Source organism: Lathamus discolor, chromosome 15 (genome assembly GCF_037157495.1).
Source record: "Lathamus discolor isolate bLatDis1 chromosome 15, bLatDis1.hap1, whole genome shotgun sequence".
NCBI classification, from domain to species: Eukaryota; Metazoa; Chordata; class Aves; order Psittaciformes; family Psittacidae; genus Lathamus; species Lathamus discolor.
This window is the reverse complement of record NC_088898.1, coordinates 11,194,527-11,221,501: the sequence shown is the minus strand read 5'-3', so window position 1 is coordinate 11,221,501 and position 26,975 is coordinate 11,194,527. Positions and strand designations below refer to the sequence as shown.

Here is a 26,975-nt window from a genome sequence, read left to right as displayed (position 1 = left end):
CAGAGAGGTCTCTGAGCATCTGCACATGCTGGGTGCTGGCTTCTGGGTAACCAGACCCCTCAAGGAGCAGCTCAAACCCCCACTGAGGAGCACTCGAGCCAGGTGCCATGGGCTGCACCCAAAAGCAGCAGACACCAGATCTCCTGCACCAGCTCCCCAACAGTTTCGCTCTCCTCTCCCTGCTTGGGTTGGAGCTGGGTGCTGGGATGTGCCGCAATACCTCTCATTAGCTGTTTGTTCTTAGGGGCTGTTTTCTGCTTGCAGAGCGTTTCCAGCACGCTGCACCCAAGGCAGGCAGGCAGAGAGGCGCACAACTTCACCCTCCAGAACAAGATCCCTGCCTGGGGCTTCGCTCCAAACCCTGTTGAAACCAGAGAGGTTTCTGCACCTCCTGAGAGGCCCTGGCGCGGGCCCATGGCTGCTCTGCTGGTTTGCAGTGTGCTCGCTGCAGTGGCGCTGGGTTCACAGCCAGGTACAGCGATGCCCCTGCTTCCCACACAGCTGCCTGCGGGAGCACGGGGGGAGGATGATTTGTTTGAAAATGAGCTTGCACCATGTCCCTGCTGCAGGGCAGAGCTGCAGGAAGGTTATTTCCACCAGCAGCTGCCACATAACCAGCACACACTCCCCAGCCCCAGCATGATTTGGCCATAAATTGAAGATGCTGCTCCAAAGCTCTGCTCTGGAGCCAGGCTGAGAGAGCTGGGCTGGGGCAGCCTGGACAAGAGAAGGCTCCTGAAGGGGAGACCTGAGAGCAGCCCCAGTGCCTAAAGGGGCTGCAGGAAACCTGGAGAGGGGCTTGGGACAAGGGCCTGCAGGGCCAGGCCAAGGGGAATGGCTTTAACCTGCCAGAGGGGAGACTGAGATGAGCTCTTAGGCAGAAGCTCTTCCCTGTGAGGGTGCTGAGGTGCTGGCACAGGGTGCCCAGAGAAGCTGTGGCTGCCCCATACCTGGCAGTCCCTGAAGCCACGTTGCTCCAGCCCAGATAGACAGAGATGGACAAGGTGTAATCCTGAAAGAACCCAAATGACATGGGAGCTGCTGCATCACTTCTTATAGGGAATTTTGCAGCAATCTTTGATTTGCGCTCACTCGCACTCCTGCAGACACGGGTCAGACCACCACATGCTGCTCCAGCTCATGGCCTGTCCCTCGCTCATACTGGGGGCTGCAGCGGCTAAGCGAACTCCCTGCCCTGTGCAGGGCAAAACACATTCAAACCCTGACACCTGGGGGCTGGAGCTGGGGGAGACCCAGGGAAACAGAAAGATTCTCTTATTTGAGTGAACCTGAATTTCTGCAGAGCCACATCAGCCGCTGGGAGTTACCCCATCAGGAGATGCCACTTTGGAGTTCACTGCCAGCCCCACACAAGAGACGCAACCCACAGCGGCCACCCAGTACCATTGGATCTGATCTCCCCAAGCTTCAGCTGCCTGGAGGAATGAGGACTGGAGCTCACAGGCTCCTTTGCACACCTCTGCCTCCCCTTCTCTCAGTTCTGCACCAGCTCAGCTGTGCCTGATCCATCCTGAAAGACGGCTGAGAAAAACGGGAGAGGAGCACAGACAGATCCAGGGATAAGAAGGGAAGCCGACAGGGCTCCTTCTTTTGTGACTGATGTCACCCGCAGCTGTGGGACAGCCCCTGATGCCGCTGGTAGAGCCAGTGCTGATGCTGCAGGATGGGATGGGACGGTTCCTTTGACCCTGCACAGGCTGGACCTGGAGCCATGGGTGTCACCACCCGGCAGGGATCCAAATCCCTGGTGTGGCTCATAGGGTGGGATGGCAGCAGGCAGGGATTGGTGTCAGGCAGCTCTCAGGCATGTGTGCCAGGCACTCCCGAAGGACAGTGCTGATGAGGCGGCTGCACATGGAGAGCGCCTTGAGCCTGGCACTGGGAGAGATGTGGGGCAGCAGCAGCAGCACCAGCTCTACTGGGATGTATCAGAGGGTCCCAGAGAGGTCCCAGACCACTCGGTTACCAGGATGGGTGCAGCAGGCGTACAAGGGACAAACTGCCAGGCATGGACATACACCCTGTGTGGACATAGCCTCATTTTCCCTTCATTACAACCCCAAAATCCACCTTAACAACCCCCCTTGGTTGTTTGGTGCCAGCATGCCGGGCAGGAGGGGCTTCTGGAGCCCTCTCAGATGCAATGAGCAACCTCAGGCAAACTCCTCTGCTTCTCCAAGCTTCATCTCCATTGTAAACTAGGGACACCCCCTGGGTCAGGTTCGCTCTGGCAGCCCAGGGATAACCTGGCATTTCCCACTCCCTTGGGCTGCCAGACACTTGCCGAGAGGCTCTGTGCCCCATGCCAGCTCCCAGCCTCTGGGCCTTCACCACCTCAGCTTCCCCACAGCACGGGGCGGGCGCAGAAGCCAGATCAGCCACTCAGAGCAGTGCCAATTAGCGGTAATAAAAAATTGCAAGTAATTGTTCTAATGCCTTGCCAAAAGGAGCCAGAGGAAATGCAGAGAGCGGGGCAGCCTGCCTCCTCCATGGGCCCAGCTGAGCCTGCCATGCAGGGGCCAGGGGTGGCCTCAGGCTCCGTGCTCAGCTCCAGCCTTGGGACATGGCTCCCACAGCCTTCTGCATCTGAATGCCACCACCTGGGGATGTGGAGCAGTTTTTGCACGGGTCTTGCTGTTATTTTAAGGGTAGGGAATTGGGGAGCCTCTCTGCTGGGTTAGGGATGGGTTGTTGCTCCTTGGGAAGGTTTGGCTTCTCCACATCCATCATGACAGGATTAGTTGTGGCCCCATGGGGTGGGGTGGATGTAAGGGCAAAAATCTCCCTGGCAGTGAGATGGTGGCTCCTCGGAACACTGCCGCTGCTGTAAGCAGGGGCTACGACCCAATAGCGAACATGTCCCCTACACAACATCAACCCCGCAACATCTCAGCGTCCCCTATGCCTGGCTCGGGGAGGGGTGGGGGGGGTAGCAGCTTCTGCCGCGCACCCCGGCGCTGCCCCAGGGACGGTGCGACCAGAGTCTCCGCTCACGCGGCCCTGCCTGGCCGGCGCCTGGCGTAAGTGCGGGGCCACGGGGCGGAAAGGGGCGCAGCCAGTGGGGAGGAGGCCGGGGGCTGCAGCCCCCCCAGCCCGCACCGCACGGCCCGCGCTCCCGTCGGAGGCGGTGGCCGGTGCCCCGCGGGCCGCAGCGGGGCCGCGGGCACAGCCCGGAGGCGGAGCAGCGCCGCGGTTCTCACGCTGGGGCAGCCCGTGCCAGCACACGCTGAGTCACCGGTAAATCCCAGCCGAGATCTGCTCTGCCCTCTGTGAAATGGATCTTGGCTGCACCCCCGCTGAAGCAATCCCGGCGCTCGGGAGCCATGGCGGGCGCACTTTCCCACGGCAGCCCGGCTTCCAGCGCCCCGTGTGAACCGGCCCCTGCCCGGCCGGGCGCGGGTGCCCCGGCACGGCGCAGCCAGGGCACAGCGGGGCGAGAGCGCCCCTGCCCTGAGGCCCCTGAGCAGCCCATGGGGGCTGGTGCTGAATTCTGGCTGGCTGGGCGGGGGGATGGCGGTGACACCTCCCCTCCTCCCCGGGCTCTGCTCACCAAGTCCTTATCAAGGATAGAGGGTGGTGTCCTCTAATCTTCAATGGAACAGGAGCACAAGGATGATGGGGAACGGCGGAGGGACCTGTTTAGTCTGGAGAAGAGAAGGCTCAGGGGGACCTGATGGCTCCCTACAAGTGCCTGACAGGAGGATGGAGCCGGGGGGCCTGGGCTCTGCTCCCAAGGAACAAGGGATGGGACAAGAGGAACCGGCCTCAAGCTGCACCAGGGCAGGTTTAGATGGAGCTGAGGAACAATTCCTGCCCCAGAGGGTGCTCAGGCATTGGAACAGGCTGCCCAGGGCAGGGCTGCAGGCACCGGCCCTGCAAGTGTTCACACACCGTGGAGACGAGGCCTCAGTGCCATGGGTTAGGGGTGGCCTTGGCAGTGCTGGGGTAAGGGTTGGACTGGGTGAGCTTCAAGGGCTTTTCCAACCCAGCTGATTCTGTGATTCTAAGGATGAGGAGCTGGTGCAAGGTGCATGTCCCCACCACACTGCCAGGCACTGGGGCTGTCCCTGCCTGCGTGACCAAGGACCAGGCAGGTGAAACGTCCTTTTGCAATGCTGGCAGCCCATCCGGTGCTTGTTGTTGTTTAGGACAATCCCAGCCTCTCCCAGCCCTCCTGGGTGGGGATTTCACCAGCAGTGACGCACGAACCTCCTGGAACTCGAGGGACTGGATGCTTCAGGCCGGAGCTCTGAGGCCATCTCACCATCCCGTCCCCTTGCAGCGCCTCCACCCAGGAAGCCGAGCAGCTCAAAGAAAACTTGAGTCCAGCACACAGCAGGGTCTCGAAAAGGGCACCAGGAGCCAGTGTGAGCTTGGCCAAAGCTGGCAGCAGGAGCTCAGCTGGCAGTCCATAGGCTGGTGCCCAACGTAAGTGGAAGATGAGCAGTTCAGGCAGCAATGCGATCAGTTTTGATACCCCTGAAAGCTAGATCTCCAAAGCAGTACAGAATGCATCTTGGTGATGCTGAGCTCTGTCCAGAGGAGCCACCCTCAGAATGGTCCCTGGGCACACAGGGCTCCTTCCATCAAACATCACGGGCCAGCGTCACTGAGGGATGTCCTTGGCAGGGGTTTTACCAGTGAGACACAGCCCTCTGCCTGGTGAGCTTCTGGCTTGGGAAATCCTCACTGTATCGGAATCAGCGGTGAAGGACAACAGGGCCCAGTGTGAACTCTCTGGGGCAATCCAGGGCAGCTCATGTCAGGACAATTCCTTGGGCGTCTTCCGCTGCCGTATCACAGGACTATTCAACAGCCACCTGGAGTGATATCTCTTTTCCTACTCACCGCCTACCCTCTTCCCTTTCTTTCTTTCCCTCTCTCCGAGATGGATATCATCTGGTGAAAGGGCCACTCCTCCGGATGGAGGCTGCAACTCTCATTTCTGTTGTGAAAGCACGGTCCTTGAGCACTGAGAGTTTCTTTCAGGGACTTACCCAGATGAGAAACCTCCGCAGAGGAGGCGTGCAGGATGCCCAGGATTAGCAGCTCTCTCCCTAGCACAGGCTGCCCATGTGCAGCCTCCAAGTCCAGGAGATACAGACAGGTCTGCCTCTAGCAGATCTCCTGCCCATCACCCAAAGCAGAGAGCACCCAGAAGGGAGGGAGATGGTGGGAAGGACAGTGAAAGAAAACCGGGTAACAAATTCCAAACACAAGCCAGGAGTTTGATCATGCTCAACCTGCCCTAGTGGAAGAGTGTCCCTGCCTGTGGCAGGGGCTTGGAACTGGATGAGTTGTAAGTTCCCTTCAACACAAACCATTCCACGATTCCATGACTGCCCACACGTGTATTTTCACACTCTTGTTCCCAAGTCTCCAGCTCCTCCTTGCTGCACTCACAACTTTGACCTTCAGACGCTCCTCTTCCTCCAGCCCAATTCCTCTTTGACCTGCAGTGCCTTCAAGGTCCTTGCACAAAGAACAGACACCTCAGCAATGCGACCAGAGCTCCCCACACCCCATAGTGCAGAGGCCAACTCTGGCTGCAGAGCAGGCCCTGGCACAGCTGCACCTCCAGAAGGGTTTCAGAAAGCAGTTCACTGGGAATCCCCTTTATGCCAACAGCTTTTCTCATTGACCTTCTTATCACCAGCACCTGGGAATCATAAAGGTGCACACTGCTGCTCCTGCTCTGTCTTTGGGGACCAGCAAACTCACCCAAGCAGCAGATGGGATGCATGGCTGCGTTAGCCTGGTCCTTCCAGGGAATGCCTGGTGCATACAAGAGTTTTGAGCAGGCAGCCCCATCTGCCAATGAACACAGCGAGAGCCGTGGTAGGAGATGAACCGTGATGGTCCCACATGGGGGTGCAGCCCATGCCCCCCCCTCCAGACCTGCTTGCACAATGAGCACCAGTGTTTTCATGGCGATCAAGCTAAGTAACATGCTCTGGTGGAAACACAGGGCTGCTGGTGGGTTCCTGACATCGTACAGGGGCATTTTGGTTCACAAAGAGGGAAGGGCTCTGTTTATTGAATCATTAAGATCACTTCCCTCATCACCAGCCAGGTACTCTGAGAGCAAGTGCTGACCTAGCCCAACCCTGCTAAGCTGGTAAGATGACATGGGATCCCATGCCAGCCTGGTACTGCGTTCCCACTGCTTTCTCTGCTCCCGCTTTGCTATTAGTCATCCATTTCTGGAAGGTTTCTCATGCATAATAAAGTGTTTCAACACTTGCATAAGCCAGCTCTTCTCACCAGGAGTGACCCGCTGCATTTCCCAACGCTTTCCCTAGGCAGTCCTTCCGACTGCCATGAAATACAGAGTTATAACATGAAGTTTTCTATCCCCCTCGGAGGCAAAAGGTGTGGGAAATCGAACAGATAAGAATGCCTTTAATTAGTATCATTTGCATAAGCTCTGGGAAAGGCTCACCTGACAGCTAGAAGGGCCTGGCTTGTCTGGGAGCACCAGCCATGGGCACTGAAATGGGCAGATTAGTGGAGCTGCGCTGCTGACCAGACTGGGGAGATGGGAGGTGATGGAGCCCTAGAGGCTCTATGGACATCCCAGCTCCCACTGTCTCCTTGTCAGGGCACCCAAGCTCCCTCTGCTTTCTTTTCGGGGCTCCCCCCGTCTCCATTTTCACCTGCCAGTTTCAAGCTGCTCCAAGTGTGAGATGAGGATGTGATTTTTAGGTTGCAGAGCTCCATCTGCCCTGCCCTAGATGGGAGAGGAAGCACAAGCACATCACTGGGTACCACGTGGAGGCTGCCGGAGCGGGCTCAGCATCCGGTATACATGGGACCCGAATGCTGTGATCTCTGGTTTTCGCTGTGCAGATGGCTGCAGGTCCCTAACCACAAACCCCATCCCGCTGTCATTGCTGTGGGTACTCGGCGCCTAATGTCAGCTGCACCGAAAGCCTTTTTCAGTACCTCAAGGCCTTTGCAGTGATGAGAATCTCACCTGACATTGCACCTAAACCCACATGCAAAGCTGAATTTCCCAGGGGAAAAAACAGTGATGCTCAACCCCCCTCCCGTCACACACGTCCCCCCTCAGATCCCTCTGTCTCCTCCAGCTGCCTTTCATCCTGCTCAAGTCTCACTTGCTCGTGTTTGCTCCCAGCAGGGCTGTGAGCTGCCGAGATAGGGGCTGAGCTCCTCCAAAAACCTGGAGCTGCCCCAGCACCCTTGACCCAACCTTCACCGTAGCTGCAAGCCCTGTTTATACAGCACCCAGCGCAGCAGGGTGCTGCTCCAGGACAGGCTCCCAGGGCTTACAACGACTTTAATAACAAAGCCAAACCAGTAATAACTGCCTTATAATGAGGTTATGCAGCATCGCTGGAGCCTTCATTTTAGGGTGAACTTGGTGCCAGGAGCTGCCAGGGGCAAAGCTGCCCCTTCCCACCCTCCTCCCTGCCTGACCACCAGTGCCTCCTCTCCTCCTTGAGCCAGCACTGCCTTCCTGCCTGCATGAATGTGCTTTATATCCCCCCTGGGGTGCGCGTTAACCCTTCCTGGGTGTGCAGACCTGCGCCATGCAGCTCCAGGGCACACACTGCTGCCCCAGTTTGATTTGGAGCAACCCAATGGAGCCTGTGCCATGGCAGGAGAAGGGTTAACTTGCCCTGCTGCCCACAGTGCAGCTCATTGCTGCTCCTCTTCATCAAGCTGGCAGTGAGAGCTCAGCTCTTGGCCAGAGGCTGCTGGAGGCTGGTAAACCGGAGCGCTGGGAAAACAACCCAACCTGAGCTCTGAAGACACCCCAGCAGTGGAAGCAGAGCAAGGGGCCATGTCCTTTCAGCTCATCTGAAAGGATCTCACCCACAAACTGACATGCAGGTGGAAATCTGGCTACCAAGCACCCGCCAGGCCTTCAGGAGCATCACATTTTGGCATCAGAAATGGAAAGAAAGGGTCACAGAGATGCATTTTCTGACTGTGAGAGTCAGAGCCCTGGCAACTGCAAAGGACTGAAGCTTTTCTTTCTATAGATGAGTCCAACACTCAGATCATTAACAGTCAGGCACAGCACTGCTCTTTGTTACCCAAAAGCATGCTGGCCATGCTGGAAGCTGTTTCCTGCCTGACACAGGTCCCACAAAACCACAGTGCAGGATGCAAACCTCAGCCCCATTGCTGCATCTTCCTCCCTGCTGAACATGCATTATAAAGGAGGCTCCATCCTCCGCTCCCAGTGCAAGACAAGCTTTAGGAAATTATTATGTATTAAGCCAATAGCTACTCTTATTCCTGCTCCTTCCTGGCAGCCGCTCATCCTCTGGTTGAGGTCCTAGGACCATCTCTGCTTGCCCGTATTGAGCCCTCAAAGCTGCGTCTGTCTGGAAGCCATGCCTCAAATGCTCTCCCAGAGCAGTTTTCCACCCTGTACGAGTGGCTGAGGCTACTCTGGGCCAGGTGGCTGCATGACTCTGCTCCTCCACGGCCATCTGCTCCACGAGCATCCTCACACTGCTGCCTCCTCTCTCCCTGGGAGGGTGATGGGGGCCGGTGACCCCGGCCAGCAGCAGTGAGAGGGCTGTGCGAGCAGGGCAGGGAAGGCGGCAGTGACAGGGGTGAGCGAGCAGGGGCAGGACTGGAGGCAATGACAGGAGTGTGCGAGCAGGGGCAGGGATGACCAGGGAAGCTGGGCTCATGTTTCAGGTTCTATTTTAGCCTGGGAACCCGGGCTTGCCCGTGCTGCAGTGCGGGGGCCCTCGGGGCCGCGCTGCCTCGCTCAGGTGGAGCCATCTGCGCTACCTGCCCGTCCCTGCCGGCGTGCTTCACCTCGGGCTGGAGGGCAGCATCTGCTGAGGCACTGGGACATCCCATCCTGCCTGGTCCATGGCGTGGGGTGGCAGGAGGGAAGGAGCTGTGTCCTCTGGGCATGGCTCACTGCAGGCCAGGCTCCCCAGTCCTCCTTCCACGCTGGGGCTGGGAACACTTCATCACAGCTAACCCTGGGAGATGTGGAGCAGCCCTCGCGTGCTCCCCATGCCATCTACACCAGGTACACGTGTCCCCTCTCAAGCCTGGCCTTAAATCCATGCCACAGGGGGTAGGATGCTCAGCGCCCGCGGGGAGCCCCTGTAGTCCCCCTGGTAGCTCCCAACCCACACCATGCTCTGCGGGAACCAGTGCCCGTGAGCACGCAGCTGCACCAGACCCATCACCTTTTATTTACTAAACCCAAATAAATCTCGAGCAGCCCGAGAGCGGATGCAGCCTGTGGGCTGCCGTAACTGAGACTGCACTTACATACCCACGGGCAGGCTCCGCACGTGGGGCCATGACCGTGGAACCTGTCCCCTCATCGTGGCACTCACAGCGCGCAGGGCGGGGCAAAGGCAGGGGGAAGGAGCCGCCCCTCCTCCCCTCCCCCCCGCCCCTCTTCCCCACGCGGCTTTAACCGGTGCGAGAGGAGAAACTGCGGCAGAAAACGGGAATTAAAAAGCCCCAGCCAACGACCAGCGTGAGAAAGGAAACGTGCGCGCGCCCGGAGCGCACTGCCCGCGCCGGGAACAATGGCCCGGGCAGAAAAACCGGTTCCTACGGGAGGCGGAACCGGCTGGGAACGGGCTGGAGGGGCAGGGGCGGCTCACCCCGAGCGCTCCCGGCCTGCAGAACAAGCCGGGCTTCATGAGCCTGCGGCTGCGGGGCTCGCTGCCCCCTTTCCCAGGGGGAATCCTGCCCTGCCCGAACCCACCCTGCCCAATGCCCACCCCGCCTGGACGGGCTCATCCCCAGCCTAAGGCCACCCCCAGGCAGGGGCTCATAGGGTCTCAGAATGGTTTGGGTTGGAAGGGACCTTCAAAGCTGCCTTGGTCCAGTGCCCCTGCAATGAGCAGGGACATCTTCAACTACATCAGGTTGCTCAGAGCCACATTCAGCCTGGCCTGGAATGTCTCCAGGGATGGGGCATCCACCACCTCTCTGCGCAATCTGTGCCAGCGTTTCACCATTCATTCTTTCATTGTAAAGAATTTCTTCCTCACATCCAGCCTGAATCTCACAATTTTAGTTTAAACCCATCACTCCTCGTCCAGGCTGAGCTCACCCCCAGATAGTGGCTCATCCTTAGGCTGAGCTCACTGCCAGGCTGGGCTCATCCCTGAGCTGAGCTCACCCCACAGGGCACGGGGATGTGCTGTGCTGCTGGCCAGGCTCTCCAGGGCTATGCATGGGTGGGAATGCTGGGCAGGTGCCCACTGGAATTGGTGCTGCTGCCAGTGTGGCTGTGGCACGGGAGAGAGGCAGCACAGTACTCATAGAGGTAACGAGACATTGGCAGGGTCCATGGACCCACTCCTCACCCCGATCGCACCCATGGGATGTCTGTCCCTCGCAGGAACATGCCCCACAGGCACATTTGGGCAGAGGGATGGGTTGGTTGAAAATGGGGTAAGCCCAGGTACACAAACCAGATTCAACATGGTCCAGCAGCAGGTCTCCTGCCCTGGACCCAGCCACGTGTGCTGGATGTGGCCCTTTGGTTGTGTGGCAGCCTTAGGACATGCTGGGGGCTGGATACTTCCATTTTGAAGCAGAAGCTTCAACCCTGCAGGAATCGAAGCCACTGTCATGCTCCTCAGGGCAAGCTGCTGCTTCCCTGCACCCAAGGAATGCAATTCCCTCCAGCTCTGGCTCTGCACGTCAATCCAACTGCCCCATACCTGCTCCCCATGGGGGTGAGCCACAGCCTCCCATCGGGCTGAGCTGGACCCGTCCTGCCACCCCTCACTGCGGGGAGAGCTGGGGAGAGCAGGAAAGGCTCCCCTAGACCTGCCACGGGCAAACTGTTCTCAGCTCCTGCAAACACCTCCCTGGGGGGAGGCAGCTCTCCCTGCCCACACCAGGAGCCAAAGAGAGGGAGAACAAAGCTGTGCACAGCACATTTCTCTGCCTTGACACACTTGTGAGCCTGTGGAGCTGCTGCTGGGCTCCCAGCACCCACATTGGCTCTGCAGCAGCACACAGGGCTCCAGGTTCCCCAAATACCTGGCAAAGAGCAGCACTCTCAGCCCTGTTGTCACTCCTAACAGCCTTCTCCTCCTGGATTTAGCTAAACCCATCCAGCTCTTTTGATCCATTCTTTTTCTTTCCCTAATCAAAGGGTTTGCAATGTTCACTTCTGGGGAGAGCAGTTGAGCACAGCAACCCCATAAGAGCAAACCCAAACCTGTGTCCTGCGCTTCCACTCAGCCCTACATCAGAAAGCCATGATCAGCAGCGGCCAGCTCATGAGCATACCTGTTTCTGTCACACCCAGTGGCAGTGATGAGAGGAGCAAAGCTTTGGCATCATCTTGGTGGAGACACCCCCAGCCCAGGACGCCCCATCCCATGTACAAGACAGTCTGAAGCTCCAGCTCCAGCCCAGAGCTGTGCCCTGCAGTGCTGGGGCAGTGGCAGATCCCTGAATGTGGATGGGAAATGGTTGGAAGCAGGTTTGACACTTTGCAGAAAGGAAGGAGCGATGCTGGGCTCCTGCAGGGCTCCTGCTGCTGGTGGAGGTTTCCATCCTGCCTCTTGGGATCACACCCTGGCTGTGTTTGGCACCCCAAGCCCACTGAGACGGTGATGCTGCCCCTGGCAGGTGGTTGGGGTGCTGCTCCTGCTGCAGCTCCCGGCAGCACTGTTGGCACTGGAGGAGGGATGAGGTTCCTCACTCAAGTCTTCAGGACTGAGCTGCAGGCTGAGGACACACTGGGTGTCCCTGGAACAGGGGATTTATCCTGGCCTTGCACAGAGCCTGGCACCACTTCTCGCTTTGGGATGGTCCCTGTGAGCATGGGACAGCTCCAAAAACTGTCGCTGCCTGGGCACAAAGCGTGCAGGGATGGAGCCAGGCATGAGGGCCAGGTCGTCCCTTGACACGGTACAAAAGGGCTGCAAACTTTCTTCAGTGAAAGGAAACCTAGAGAGCAGATCAAGGCCTTTAGAACTGAGGGGGAAGAACGAGCCCCATTTGGAAGTTTCCTCTGTAACCGAGGTCCTTGGATGGGAAGCAGTGCCAAGAAGAACTTACTTAGAAATATCTGTGGTTAGTGACTTCATTCTGAGTGGCACAGAGGTACCTGCTCCATTGCATGGGGCTTGGAGCAAGCTGCTCTAGTGGAAGGTGTCCCTGCCCGTGGCAGGGGGGTGGAAGTGGATGGGCTTTAAGGTCCCTTCAACCCAAACCATCCCGTGGTTCTGTGGTTCTGTGCAAACCCTTGCTTGGCCAAGGAGGGCTCTGGAAGAAGCTGTCAGAGGCAAGTGGGCCCCGAGCTCCAGGGGGGCAGTGGCTGGCTCACTGGCAGTGCATGGGCAGCCCATGAGGAAGAGCAAGAGGAAGAGCACTGGGGGGCACAGGCAGCCCCTGCCGGCAGCCCCACGGGGGAGTGGGTTTGAGGTGCACTGGGAACCGCAGGTGTGGGTCCTCACTCACATCACATCTGCCTTGCTGGCACCTCCCCTCCTAGGGTGCTTGGCAGGGCTGGGGAGCTGCTGGGCACCATCCTCAGGCTGTGGCCACCAGCTGGGATGCCCTCAGGGTGATGCTGCCCTTTCCCTCGAGGATGGGCACGTTGTTGGGCTTATCCACGCATCGCAACATTGGCCACCTTCCCCAGGCGCATTTCACCCCAGAGGGAAGCAGTTGGTGGTGGGGATGCCCCTCACAGGCTCTCACTGGGGACACAGAGCAAGTATTTGCCTTCGCAGATGCAGTCGTTGCCATTGGTGTCATGATGAAGTCAGGATATGTTCTCAGTCACATGGAAATCCCTTGGGGCCAGGGGGATTTGCCTCTCCTGAGGTCACTATTCACCAAATGCCATTGTCATGGTGCTGTCCCCCAGGGATCTGCCTGTCTCATGGGAAAAGTCTCAGCGATTTTTCATTCCCACTTACTGGCTCCAGCCCAGAGGAGCCACCTCCAGCACTGAACACCCAATCCCCTCCTGCCTGGAAGCCCTGCAGCTCCCAAAGCCCCTCCAAGAGAAGACACCAGCCCCTTCAAACCCATGTTCAACCCCTAGGGTGCTGGAGAGAAGGCTGGGGGGAGTCCATCTTGCCAGCACAAAGGGGCTGAAGCCCAAGAGGGTCAGATCCTGCCCTCCCTCAAGCAGTGCTGAAACATGCCCTGGGGTAGTGGGTGCTCTTGTAGGTTCATAGCACATCACGGGCATCTCCACCGCACACAGGTCCCCAGCCTAGGCTGGGCAGCCCCTCTCTCCATCAGCAGGGGGGGAAACGCAGGAGCTTTGGCTGTCCCTCACCGTGGCAGAAGGGCTCTGAGAGCCCTGCAGACCCCCAGACAGAGCTTCTGTCCTTGGCCCCAGCCCAGACAGGACTCAGCAGTGCTCAGCCTCCCACATGTTCCAGTTGTGGTCAGCCACCACATCAGCAGATGCCCCAGACCAGGAGCAGACCTGCCCATCAGCCACCCTTCATTCCTCACAGCCTCTGCTGATGGAGGAGTCCAGGCTCCCCAGGCTTTGCTCTCCTTGGAGCTCAAGATTTAACTTGAATCCTCCCTGCTCTGAGTCAAGACTTGTCCTCACAGAAAGCAGAAACATCCCATACCCCTGCTTGTGTTTGCTCAAGCACGGGCCAAGCCTGCTGGGATAAAGGTGTTCTTGGTGCAGACTGTGCTCATCTCACAGGGCCACCAGGGCCAAGGAAGCTCCCTGACAAATGGGGCAGCAATGGAGGGGACCATGGTGGTGCTGGTCACACACTCGGCCAGGACGTCACCATGGTAATGGCCAAATTCGGTGACAGTTGGTCCCTCTGCACAATGCTCCTGGGCAGTTTGGGATGTTCATCCCTGTCACCAAGCCTGAAGGAGCAGAAGGTCCCCACAGCTCCTCCGTGGCCTCACCTGCTCACAGTACTGCATGTGCAGAACAGGACAGAGGGAACACAGGGAATAGGAGCAATTCTAACCCCCAGGACCACCTCCCTGATTCATCCTGCCAGCATCCTTCTCTCTGCACAACCCCTGGTGGGGCTGGTCACCTCCAGGACTCGTATGGCTGTAGTGCACAGGCCATATGCTGCCACAGGGGCCTCAAACTTATTGAGGAACCTTTGGTACAACTAGGGTAGAAAAAGTAGGGATTTTGGTGAGGACAAGGCTGGTGCCAAGGACCTTTGGAAGGCACCCACCATTGGATCCAATGGTTGTCCTTGGTAGTGCAGGACAATGGGCTCTGGCAGCATTTCCAGCACAGAGGAGCTCACAGGGAGCACCATCTCCTTTGAGAACAACCAAGTGCATCTCATCCTGAGAGAAAATGCCACCTCTTGCAGGACTTCTCCACAAGAGTCTCAGAAAGAAGCCATGCGAGCTGGTAACTGGGACCTACGTCCCCCGGGAGCATCCCAGGCAAGAGCCGCAGGAGAGACCCCTGAGACCTTGTGCACCGATTCCCCCTGTTCCCAGCCTGACACCTCCCAGACATGATAACACAACCCCAGAGTGTTGGTGACGTGTGAGGTCACTGTGGTGGGACAAGTGTGCTCCTGGGGGGCCCCAACACCTCCACATCTCACACAGCCAGGGGGACGAGGAGCTGTTGAGAGCATCGCATGTGCATGTCACACACAGGAAAGGTGAAAAGGGGCAATAACACACACATAAACATGGGGCTGGTTTTTAAGCTTTTGTTGGACCCAAGAAATTTGCCTTCTACTGTTTCAGTGGCCAACTGGAGGAGACAAAGCTGGAAGAGAGCAAGAGGAGTGATCCAGCCCCACCAAAGCAAGTTTTGCTTTTTCACTGATGAACAGGCAAGTGGTGGCAAAACTTTAATTTCACCCGTAGAGAAAATGAGTGGGAAATGCTGATGGAGGCGAAGCTGGGAAGGAAGGTGTGTGCTCCATTTCCCACATTCCTCCCCAGCTCCCTTGGGATGGTGGCTGCACTCCCCAGGGTCCACCTGGGTGCACAGGGGCTGAGGATCCTGTCCTGAAGCCTCGTTGGCTCCTCCGGGCAGGGCTGAGCATCTCTGCAGTGCAGGGCAGAGGGATGGGACCAAACTCTGGATCCCACTGGGGTGTGAAAAATGGAACCTTTAATCTATGTGGGCAACCTCTTCAGAACCCCTAGGGTGAAGGTCCCTCACAGGCCAGCACTGTGTCCCCGGTTGCCATCCCACTGAACCGCAGCACCCTGCCACGTGCACCGCTGTCACATTGCATCCTATGGCCCCATGCTGGAGCCTGCTTTGAGAAGCACATCTTGGGCCCATCCAAACACCCAAATGCAGCTGGTGGGATGTGCCCTCCCCTGGACACTGCACCCTGTCCTCTCTGCAACCCAAAAGCACAGGGAAGGCCATGGCGCTGCCGTGCCCCATCCCGTGTGCCCCAGCTCCCTCCGGGCACAGGCGCGAGGGCACCGCGCCAGCAGCTAATGGGAAAGTTCAGGGTCGGGGCGAGCTGCAGGAGAGGCACATAAAGGGCTCATTGTGCACCGGGGCTCTCCCGGCGCGGCTCGCGCGGGGCCAGCGCCTCAACAACAAAACGCAGCCCAGAAATAAGACGAGACACCTTTTTCCCAGGCTGCTGTTGAACTCCAGTTTAACATCTCCGCACACTCGGGCAGGGTGATGTCTGCATCGCTGCCTACCTCGGCTGCAAACCAGCTCCTCTGGTGCAAGCAGCCTCGCACAGGCTGACCCAGGAAGTTCCCCCTTTGGGCTACAGGTGATGTGAACCCATGTACCACGGTGGGCAACTGCTCCAACCCACCCACCTTTGGGTCCACTTGCAGCCCCTCCTGCAGAGGACGGGTCTGGATGGGAGAGCCAGGCAGCAGCTGCTCCATGATAGCTCCCAAAGTGGCCTTCACTACCCAAAAATTGCTGTCAGTGAAGAGGGACCATGACTCTGTCTTGCTTATATGTGCCCGTGCAGCATCTTTGGAAAGATCAGCACCTCTCCAACCCACTGTCATGGAAAAATATCACAGAATCCCAGATTGGCTTGGGTTGAAGGGACCTTAAAGCTCCTCCAGCTCCAACCCCTGCCACGGGCAGGGACCCCTTCCACTGGAGCAGCTTGCTCCAAGCCCCTGTGTCCAACCTGGCCTTGAGCACTGCCAGGGATGGGGCAGCCACAGCTCCTCTGGGCACCCGGTGCCAGCGCCTCAGCACCCTCACAGGGAAGAGCTTCTTCCAGTCCTACAGACATCTCACCTCATGCCTTATAGCAGCCACACAGCACAGCCACAAGACCGATTGTCAGACCTGGAAGTCTGGACCTCAGAGCTGCTATTTCGGTAAAGCAAAATCTCCCCCAAATTTATCATTCTCACAGCCTGTCCGTGGGGCTGCTGGTTTCCCTCCCCAGGCCTGGGCCATGGTTTGGCTTCCCCGCTCCAGAGGTATGGACAGTTAAAAACAACTCAACAGAAACGCAAACTGTTTGATTTGCTCTTTGGGTGCCTTGCGGCGCTGACCCACAGGCACAGACCAGCAGCACACCTTGCTGTGACAGTTCAGCTGGTCTGAAGTAACTGCTTCCCCAACCTTTCCATCTCACCTCACCCCCCACAGCCTCTTCCACGCCTGGGCAGGCAATACTGGGGCTTGGGCCCCTTTTCTGTTCCTGCAGGGAAGCAGAGATGCTCCCATGCTTCCAACTGACCCAGCAATCTCCAAAGCTGAGCAGGGGAGGTGACCAGCCTTAGCATGCAGAAAGATCCAACCCAAAGTCCGTCTCCTTCGGAAATCCCACCGTTTGCTTTCCTTTGTTTTTTCCTGGGAGCAGAAGACAGCCCAGCCCTGTGAGCAGCATGGAGCTCCCGGCAGGGATGTGCCGCTCACCCAGCATGCTCATGGGACTGTGAACCACCAGGGAGAACTGGGTGGCATTGCCACTGTCACCACAAAGCGAGACTCAGGAACCAGAGCACACAGCCTTGAAGTGATCCTGTTGGGAACCCCAGAGAGGCTGGAATTGGTGCCCTGCTATTCGAAAGAATGAAGGAGAAAGAAAAGAGCACAAAAGAGATGAGCAACAAAGCCAGGAGTTGGCAGGAGCGAGGAGGGGCCTAAGCCAGCAGTCAGGGAACCGTTGGCTTGGAGACATCCCACACATCACCTGGGTGCCCAGAATGGGGATGGTGGTAGGGAGCTGGCAGAGCTCCACATGCTATTAAACACAGACTGTGGCCGTTAGTTGCAGGAATTCCTCAGCATCTTGTTTCTACCAAGCACAGACCATACCCCAACCCCCCCATTCCTGATGTTCTGATGTCCAACCCAGGCTCATGAGGGACACGGCAGCGCTGAGCTGCTGGCGCTGATGGAGCCCTCCTGCTGCTTTGCAGCATCTCTGGTTCCACCAGCACGATCCGGTGGGAGCAGCAAACCAAGGACAGGTGGCTCCGGCACGCCGGGGACTTGCAAGTTGGTGGTTTCCCATGTGCAACCCCACTGAGAGCAGCAGGTCACCCAGGAAAGGGGCACTACGAAGCTGCCATTTCCCAGGTTGCTAAAGCAGCGGGAAGGTGCCACCCCGAAAGGCTCCAATGCAGTGAGAGCCCAGGCAATGACACTCGTCATCTGGCAATGCGCGGGGGTGGAATTTGGCAAAACTGGTCTCTCCTGCTCCATGGACCTTCCAGCTCCCCACAAGGGCGGAATGAACTGAACTCCCTCACCAAGTACAGCAGCCAAGGGGTTAATCCATGGGCCCCGTGGTTAGGAGAGCAGCAGCAGTGGCTCCAGCCACTGGGCAGGCAACGGCCCCTGTGAAACCTCACCTTGGTGAGGCAACATTGCCCTGTCCCTGGTACCCTTTGGGATGGCATGTGGCTGCAGATGGCAAACGGCACTGGAGGGGTCACAAGCTGTCCCCAGGTCCATGAACACACAGGGCTCATCTCCCTCCTAAGGCACTGCAGCAGGGTGGGGTGGGAGCTGGGTTTAGGAAGGAAAAGCAATGCAGGGCAGGGAGACCTTCAATCCTCCCTGCACAGACCCGGGTTTGCTGCACTGCCCAGGCTCTGTGGGACACGTCAGCTCCCGAATCCTGGCGCATTGAGGATGCCCCAAGTAGCACCATGAGCCCCAGTCCTGACAAAGACACCTGGGGGGTGACAGCCATGGGGACATGGACTGAGGGCACCTGTAATCCAGCAACACACATGGCAGTGGGGCTCACCCCACCTCCTGCACACCCGACCCCAGGTATGAGTTGGAGTTATGGCTGCCCCATCCCTGGCAGTGTTCAAGGCCAGGTTGGATGGGGCTTGGAGCAAGCTGCTCCAGTGGAAGGTGCTCCTGCCCGTGGCAGGGGGTTGGAACTGGGTGAGCTTTAAGGTCCCTTCCTACCCCCCACCAGACCCCGTGACCCACAGCCACTCTGTGGTGCCCCACCGGTGTCCACCATGAGCTGGTGATGGGGGACCAGATCCCAACACATCATCACTGACTGTTTCCCAGGCTCTCTCACCAGTGCTCCCCCCATGAGGACACGTGTGCCAATGGGATAGCATTGGGGTGTGAGAGGGAAGCAGGGACAAAGGCACTGCTCCTCCTCCTCCTCCCTGCTCCTGGCAAGGCCGGGGGACTCCGGCTGGGAAGGGAAAAGGTTCCCAGGGTGAAGGTGTTAAATACCCTTCTCCCGTGCTGCTGTCACCTCGCAGTCCCCGGGGTGTGAGAATCAGACTCTATTATCCCCTCATTAGGAACTAACATACTGTACTAACCTTTTCACATGAAAGCTACGGTCTGTTCACCAACAAAAGCTGGCGCTTGGTTCCCAGGAGTGGGAAAACCCAACCCCACAAGCACTTAGCAGGGGCTCTGGGGCCCGAGGGGGAGGATGGGGCTCCGTGAGTGTGGGGCCAGCCAGGCACACAGCCCGGTGGAGTGGAGCAGGGGAAGCCCTTTACCAGAGCCACTGGATGGCTGCGTCCCCTCTGCCTGGGAGGGATGGATGGGCTGTAGGGAGGGCTGCAAGGGGGACTCCCTGCCCTGGGCTTGCTGCTGCAGGGAGCCCTTTCTTATCAGACCCAGGGGTCCCTGGCTTGGCAGAGGCCCTTCAGGCACTGGAGCCACTGCAGCTCCTGCCAGGCTCCCCCTAATCCGTTTGCAGGGCTCAGGCTGGTTCTTCCCACAACACTGACCCAAGCAGGCTGGGATTTGCATCAGCCGAAGCTCCCACTCCCGTCAGGCTGCTTTGAAAGGTGTGAAGCAAGGCTGGGAAAGCATCCCTGGGCCACGGACCAACCTCCCCCCCCTCCAGCCCACACAACACCCGAGGCCTCAGGTCAGCATCTGGAGTGGCCAGATTTTAGAGCACTGAGAACAGCAGGCAACGGCCTCCCTGGGAAACGTGGCAGCAGCAGGGATGGGAATGCATTACACCATGGACCATGTCTCCCTGACCCACACGTTGTCAGTCATTGCCCAAGCAGATGAACAATTGGGGTAATGTCCTCCTTGCTCAGGCTCTTAATTAGATCTAACCTGTCTGGGATGGCAGACAGAAGGATGTGGGGCTGTAGAAGGACATGGAGCTGCTGGAGTAAGTCCAGGGGAGGCCATGGAGATGCTGCGAGGGCTGGAGCAGCTCTGCTCTGGAGCCAGGCTGAGAGAGCTGGGCTGGGGCAGCCTGGAGAAGAGAAGGCTCCTGAAGGGGAGACCTGAGAGCAGCTCCAGTGCCTACAGGGGCTGCAGGGAACCTGGAGAGGGGCTTGGGACAAGGGCCTGTAGGGACAGGCCAAGGGGAATGGCTTGAACCTGCCCGAGGGGAGACTGAGATGAGCTCTTAGGCAGAAGCTCTTCCCTGGGAGGGTGCTGGGGCGCTGGCACAGGGTGCCCAGAGAAGCTGTGGCTGCCCCATCCCTGGCAGTGCTCAAGGCCAGGTTGGACACAGGGGCTTGGAGCAAGCTGCTCCAGTGGAAGGGGTCCCTGCCTGTGGCAGCGGTTGGAGCTGGGTAAGCTTTAAGGTCCCTTCCAACCCAAACCAGTCTGGGATTCTGTGATCCTATAACAATTTGAGCTTCTACCCATAGCAGCTGCTTGATGCTGAGATAAAGAAGAGGCTAAGGAGACACCCTGGAATGAAAAGAGTTTTCCTGGGGTATTTTTTCACTTTAAAATATCTGCTCTGCCCTATTCACAGCTTCGGGAAGTGGGCTTGAGAGGAGCCCAGAGCCCCAGTGGGTGCTGAATGCGTGGGGAGTCCCACACTGTTGCACTCTCTTGTCTTCCCACCCCACTGCGAGACCTCACAAACTCCAGATTCACTTGTGGCCTTGCATCCTTGCTTCTAACTCCATACTTCTAACAGGGAAAGCAGGAGGGAGGGATATGTGACCATTCCCCCCTTCTCTTGCTTCTTTCCCTGCCTGCCTCCCCCTGCAGTCAGCTGTGAAGGCGGCTCCCCCCTCACCCCACAACCTGCTTGTCCCTAAGGGCTGGGGGACGTTTCCAGGCCCCACAACCATCTCCTGGCCCATTCCCAGTGCCCTGGCATGGGGCAGGGATGGCGTGACCCTCAGCTACCCCAGCTCTGCCAGTGGCTGCCATTGCAAAGAGGAGGTGGCTTTTGCGTTACACACACGTGTTTATTAGATCCTGGCAGGAGCTCACTCAGCTGTTTCACACAGGATGCGGGTGATGGCTTCCAGAGCTCTTTCTCTGCCAGGGGATGCTGTGACGGTGTCCTCAGCGCTGGGCTCTCCTTCGCAAAGTAATTGAATTACAAGCAATGAGCGTTTCGGCGCTGCCCGGCTGCTCCTCTCCAGGGCACGGCTGTGAGCAGTGGCCCGGGGTGGCCTCAAGCACACGCGGCTGCTCTCCTGGGCGGCTCCTCTCCAAAGGTCACTTTTCTTCTCTGTTGCCGCAGTCAGATTTGGGTCATCAGGTTTGATCTAAGCATGTCAGAGGACTGGAATTCAGGGGGAAGCAGAACATTGCAAACACAGGCTGTGTCCTGGTGCCTGGGGCTGGGTTCAAAAAAACCTCGTTTCACTCAAGTGTCCAGCAGATGGGATGGGAAACCTGGCAGCAGGTTCAGTTCATCATCCAACACAGGTGCCTTGGGGCTGGTGGCAGCGAGGGGGAAGCACTGACCATGGCACCACCTCTGCACACGTTTCTTCCCCAGAGGGTGCTCAGGCATTGGAAGAGGCTGCCCAGGGCAGGGCTGCAGGCACCGTCCCTGCAAGTGTTCACCCCCCATGGAGACGAGGCCTCAGTGCCATGGGGCAGTGGTGGCCTTGGCAGTGCTGGGAACGGTTGGACTGGGTGAGCTTAAAGGGCTTTTCCAACCTGGCTGATTCTATGATTCTGTATCTCATTCTATATCTCATTCTATCTCATCATGGAGATGAGTACAAGGGTACCACTGATTGTCCATGGTTTCATCAAGCCCCCAGTTGAGCCAAGTAAATGGGCATTAAGGTTTGTGCAAAGTGAAAAGCGATCCTTACCCAGCAGCCAGGGCGCATGAGGCAGGAGCAGGGAGAGCTGATGCAGAGGAGAGGCACAGAGCTGAGCCGGGAGCCTTGTGTCCTGCCCATCGTCCTTGGGCTTCCCAGTGCTGACTGAGTCCTACAGGTCCTGCAGAGGTTGGTGCTCTCCAGGGAGCAGCAGGCACAGCACTGCCAAACTTGCTGTAGCTGTGACAGAGGAGCATTCATGAGGGCTTGTCCATTGCCTTCAGTCCATCCCAACCTCCTGGTGCTACCCTGCAGCTCCTCATGTTCACACTTGTGTCCAGTGTGGGAGATGTGCCGTGTCCTCTGACAAAGGGCACTCGTTCCCAGGGCCGGCAGCAGCCCCGGACCTGCCAGGAATGTAGCCAGGAGACAAATGGAGAGATGGGTTTAGATGATGACTCCAGAGACACTGGCACAGGGTGCCCAGAGAAGCTGTGGCTGTCCCATCCCTGGCAGTGCTCAAGGCCAGGTTGGACAAAGGGGCTTGGAGCAAGCTGCTCCAGTGGAAGGGGTCCCTGCCCCTGAAGGGCAGCTGGATGAGCTTTAAGGTCCTTTTTAACACAAACCATTCTATGAGTGTATAATTTTCTGCTTCCCCCTCCTGAGGTCATGTCAAATTAGTTCAGAACCAACAAAGACACCCTGAGGCAGTGAAAAGTAACTTAAAACACAACATTTTAAGCTGAAACAAGTGATTCCCTGGCCCCATTTTTTGTTTCCATCCATGCAGTGAGGAGCGCATTGCAGTCCAGGTCATGCAAATGCCAAGCAGGGGACCTCATCAGCATCCTCACCCAGCACTCTGTGTCCCTGAAGACCTGCTGGTCCCCACCTGCCCTGTCAGGGGCCTCAGCATCCTTTGCTCGTGGCTGTAGCTGGCTGGGGCCTCTGGCCACTGCCAGCCTGCCACAAGGTCCTGCAGACAGGCAGAGCTCTGGGTTGCACAGGGCCAGAGCTGGAAGATGAAACTCTCCAAGCTCTGCTGAGCAGCCCGGGGCAGGCAGGCTTGGTGTGACCCTGGGAGAGCTGGAGGGAGCAGCCAGGTGGGAGCTTCTCCCACTCAGCCCCATTTCATGGGCACCTGCAAGGTTGAGGCTCCTTGAGAAAACAGACCCTTGCACAGAAACTGGTACATAGAAAAGAAAAATGAGTCTTCATTTACCTGGTTAGGGTCTCTGTGGGGAAGCTCTTGCCTTTTGGTCTTGGAGGCTCAACCTCACAATCTGAGGCAAGTCAAAGTCCAAACCTCCAAGTCTGAGGCTTCCTGGGGCAGGAGTGGGTGCCCTCTGTTCCCACTGCTCTGCATGGGCCACTGGGGACAAACCACACCAGTGCAGGAGGTTACAGGGACCTCTGAAAAAGAGCATCCTCAGCAGCTCAGGAGACACCTGCTCAGCTCATGGTGACTCTGACTTCGCTCCAGCTTTAGTCTCAGGCAAGGGAGAGGCTAAAGACAGATTACTATCCCCCCCCATGATAAAAGGAGACCTGCCTTGGTGCTGCCTGTGCCCTGCTGAATTACAGACTCCGAGGTGGCAGAGGAGGCACTGAAAGATCAGCTCGGCACACAGCCAACCCTTGAAGAGCAGCCGGGGTCCTGGTGTAGCCAAGAACTCTGAGGCTGAGCTAAAGGAGCACTGTCTGCAATAGCAGCACAGCGTGGCATGGGGCACCAATCAAGCCGGGCTCCTACTGCGTGCCGCACGGCCATGGTGTGACATGGGAATGCTCTTGCTAGGGTACAGGAGTCCCAGGGACTGGGGACACTGAGGTTAACCATTCCACAAGCCACCAAGTCCTGTCCCAGCCTCACCACGCACAAACTGATGGAGACTGCACCCAGGGCTGCATCACTGCTGTGCCGCCACTGAGCGATGGCTCCTGATGCTGGGCATAGGGACAGCCCCAAGAGCCGCTGCGCGCAGGGCCGGGCGCTGCCCCCATGAACATTCGGTCCCCTGCAGCCCTCTCCGGTGTCACACCGCCAGAGCCCCCCTTCCCCCCCGCAACACCCTGACGGATGCTCCGTGCGCGCCGCTGCCGCTCCGGCATCTCCGCCCTGGCAAGGCCCGTCCCTGGGTGCTGCCCCGCTGCGCGGCACGGATGAGGAGGCACCCGCGCCCCGGGGCTGCGCTGCCCCCGGCCCGCCCCGCGCCCAGCGGCTCCTTCCTCTCCCGCCCGAGGTGCGAATCCCTCCGCTGCCACCGGCCGCCCGCGCCGGCCCCGGGCCCGGCCTGCGCTGCGGGGCCAAGCGGCGGGCGAGCAACCGGCCCCCAGCCCTGCCCGCGGCACCGGGGCTCCGGCTGCCCCAGAGGCTGTCCCTGCAGACAGGCCGATGCCGGGCTTGCGCCTGCGCTCGCTCCTGCTGCTTTAAACTCAGCTCATCTGTGTTCACTTGTGCTGGAGCCATCCAGCCAGCGGGCACGGGTCTGCACCGCCCCGGCCTTCCCGGCTGGGCATGGCAAGGTGGCTCCCCAGCCTTAAATTCTGAAGGAACCACCCCCGCCTCCCTGCCCGACCACCGGCCCAGCACCATCCCGGCCAAGAACCCCACAAACAACCCTGAAGCTCAGGCTCCAGCTACAGCTTATCTCAAGCTGCACCAGGGCAGGTTTAGATGGAGCTGAGGAACAATTCCTGCCCCAGAGGGTGCTCAGGCATTGGAACAGGCTGCCCAGGGCAGGGCTGCAGGCACCGGCCCTGCAAGTGCTCACACACCGTGGAGACGAGGCCTCAGTACCATGGGTTAGGGGTGGCCTTGGCAGTGCTGGGAATGGTTGGACTGGGTGAGCTTAAAGGGCTTTTCCAACGCGGTTGATTCTATGATGCTATGTTTTGATTCTGGTACAAAGGAGACAAGGTTTCACTATCATAACCCAAGTCAGGGTGTCTGGGCACAGCGATACCTCTCCTGAAGGGCTGTGAATCCTTATGAGCAGCACTAAACAAGATGTATAAACTGCAAAGGGAGCACATCTGGGTAATGTGAAAAGAAGGGAGAGAACGAGAACAAGAAAGACAGAAAGAAAAAGAACGGAAAGAACATGGGAAAGGGCACAACAAAGAGAAAGAAAAAGAAATAAGAATCAAAATAAAAAAGAGAAAAATGTAAGGGAAAAGGGGGAAAAAAAGAAAAAATTAAAAAAGAGAAAAATGGAAAAAATAAAAAAAAAAGGGAAAGAGAAGGAAAAAGAACAAAAAGAACTAAGAAAGGGAAAGGAACAAACCCATGGGAAGCATGTGACTCTGGGACTCTCATGTGAGAAGGGTCTGGGAGCTGCCCCTTGGCATGGCCAGGGTTGGCTGTGGCTCCCAGCTCTGTCCCTGGGGACAGCTCTGCCCTGAGCCATCACTGCAGCACCCACCCCTGGTGCACCCCAAGGGCAGCGCTGCACCGTCCGCAGCTCAGACAGGGCTCACACACATCACTGGCCCTGCCCTGGAGTAGTGATGTGCCCGGGGACAGTGGGGCTGTGGTGGCTGCTTGACGTGCCCTGGGAGCCACGAGAGCCCTGGCCAGATCCCACAGCACACATGAAGATGTTCCTGGCACTTGGCTGACTCTGCTGGGGCCAGTGGTGTTCTGGCAGCGGGTCTGAGGGCAATGCTGGGACAAGCACGTGGCATCTGGACACACTGGCACCATCACTAACCATGTTACTATCATGTAACTGCACCCAAAAGCTGGTAATTAGCACCAAAGGATTTTCACAGCACCAAACGGCTCTTCTGCAGGAGCCAAAGGGATGAGCCGTGGAAATGGTGATGCTCACAGGCAAGGGAGCTGTGGGAGGGCTGCAGGCACAGAGCCGCTGCAGATCCCAGCACACGGGCTGCCACTGGTGAGCAGCACGAGCCCAAAACTGCCTGTGGGGGGGTCGGAGTGATAGGGCAGGATGGCCCTGGCTGGTCTGCCCCAACCCCTTCACCAGGGAGGTGTCCATGCCCGAGCAGAACCACCTCTCCTGTCCCTCCTGGCTGATGTCTCCCACACGGGCACACTTGGAAGTTTTTCCCATGGAGATTCCCAGGAATCTCACAGAGGCAGCTGGGTGAAACCCACTTTCTTAACTGCGAACATCAGTTAAAAGGAAGCAATTAGCACTTGCTGTTAGTTGGATTGTTTTGCATGATTGCAGCAACTGAAAGACTCAATTATCCATCCAAATTGAGTCTAAGCCCATGAAAGTCACAAAACTCAGCCCAGCAAAACCTGACAGTCCATCTTAACACAGGCTGACACTCCCAGGCCGAATCCCCCTGCCAAAGTCTAAGCTTAAGCCAAAGCCAAAGCCAACCATCCCAGCACCTCCCCTTCCCTCACATTTACTGTTTATCGTTCTAATGGATCATAGAGTGACTTAGAGCACTTCTTTTTCCCTGGGATGCACAGTGCCGAGGTTGGCAGAGCTGTGTGAGGGACACATGGGTCAGCACCCACTGATGGGAAGGAGAGTCTGACCCCCAGATGTCCCAGACAAATGCCTTTAAGACTCCAGCCAGAGAGATGTGGTGTTTTGGGACAAGGGGACAATTGCCCTTGGTCCTGTCCCAGCACTGGAATAAAGGAATAAACCCAGTCACTGGCAGCACCTCCACAAGTGCTGTCTCCAGCAGCCCCTGCCCCATCATCATCTCCTAAAGGTGACGGAAGGCTCAGAGAGGTGACAGGGGCATCACTGGAGCACAGAGGGCTCAGGGCTGGAGCAGTCCAAGCTTCTGGTGCTGTTTGTTTCACTCTGGACATCTGGATCTTACCTATTCAAATAAACTGACCGGGAGGATGGTGGAGCATCAGGGCTGCTGCTGAGAGCACAGGAGGCAGCTGGATTCCAACAGACAGGACTAGGCTGGGACCCTGAGAGCCTGGGATGATGATGATTACAACAACCAAAAAAATCCTATTTCAGGACTCCTTATTTTCTATGGATAACTCCAAGAGCAGCTCAACACATCTCAACCAGTGCCCACCTGGGCTCCCTCAGCAGGTCTGCAAGGGTTGCATGTCTGAAAGCATCCCATCTGATCAGAGCAGGAGAGCATCCCCCTCCCCATCCTCATTCTCATCCTTATCCTCATCCCCATTCTCACCATCCTTATCCCCATCCCCATCTGCATCCTCATCCTTGCCCCACATCCCTGCCTGCTCCCAGGCTCACCCCATGCTGCCAAGTGCTGACTCAGTACTTGGGCACAAGCAGGCTGGGGGCAGTGGGACACAGCACGGTGGGTCCTTACCCTCAGGCCTGCAGGAGCCAGGAAGGCATTTTGGACACGGCCAGGTGGTGACTTGTGCCCTCCACCCACCAGGAAGGACCCAGGCCAGCCTGTGCTGAAAATCCGGCTTCTCGGAAACCATTCCCATTTTCTTCATGGCTCTTTGAAAAACTCTTGGCTGTTGCCCAGCCCCAGCAGAGCGGCGCTGCCCCTCAGCTCTTGGACTCCCCAGTGACCTCCAGGAATACTTCTGCAGCTGCCCACATGGATTCCCA

At 57.9% G+C, this 26,975-nt stretch overlaps 1 protein-coding gene across 1 annotated transcript in view; it reads right to left on the bottom strand.

Annotated features, from left to right (window-relative positions):
- The window catches only part of EXD3 (exonuclease 3'-5' domain containing 3), a 288,670-nt gene that overhangs the window by 13,460 nt on the left and 248,235 nt on the right, over positions 1 to 26,975 (bottom strand).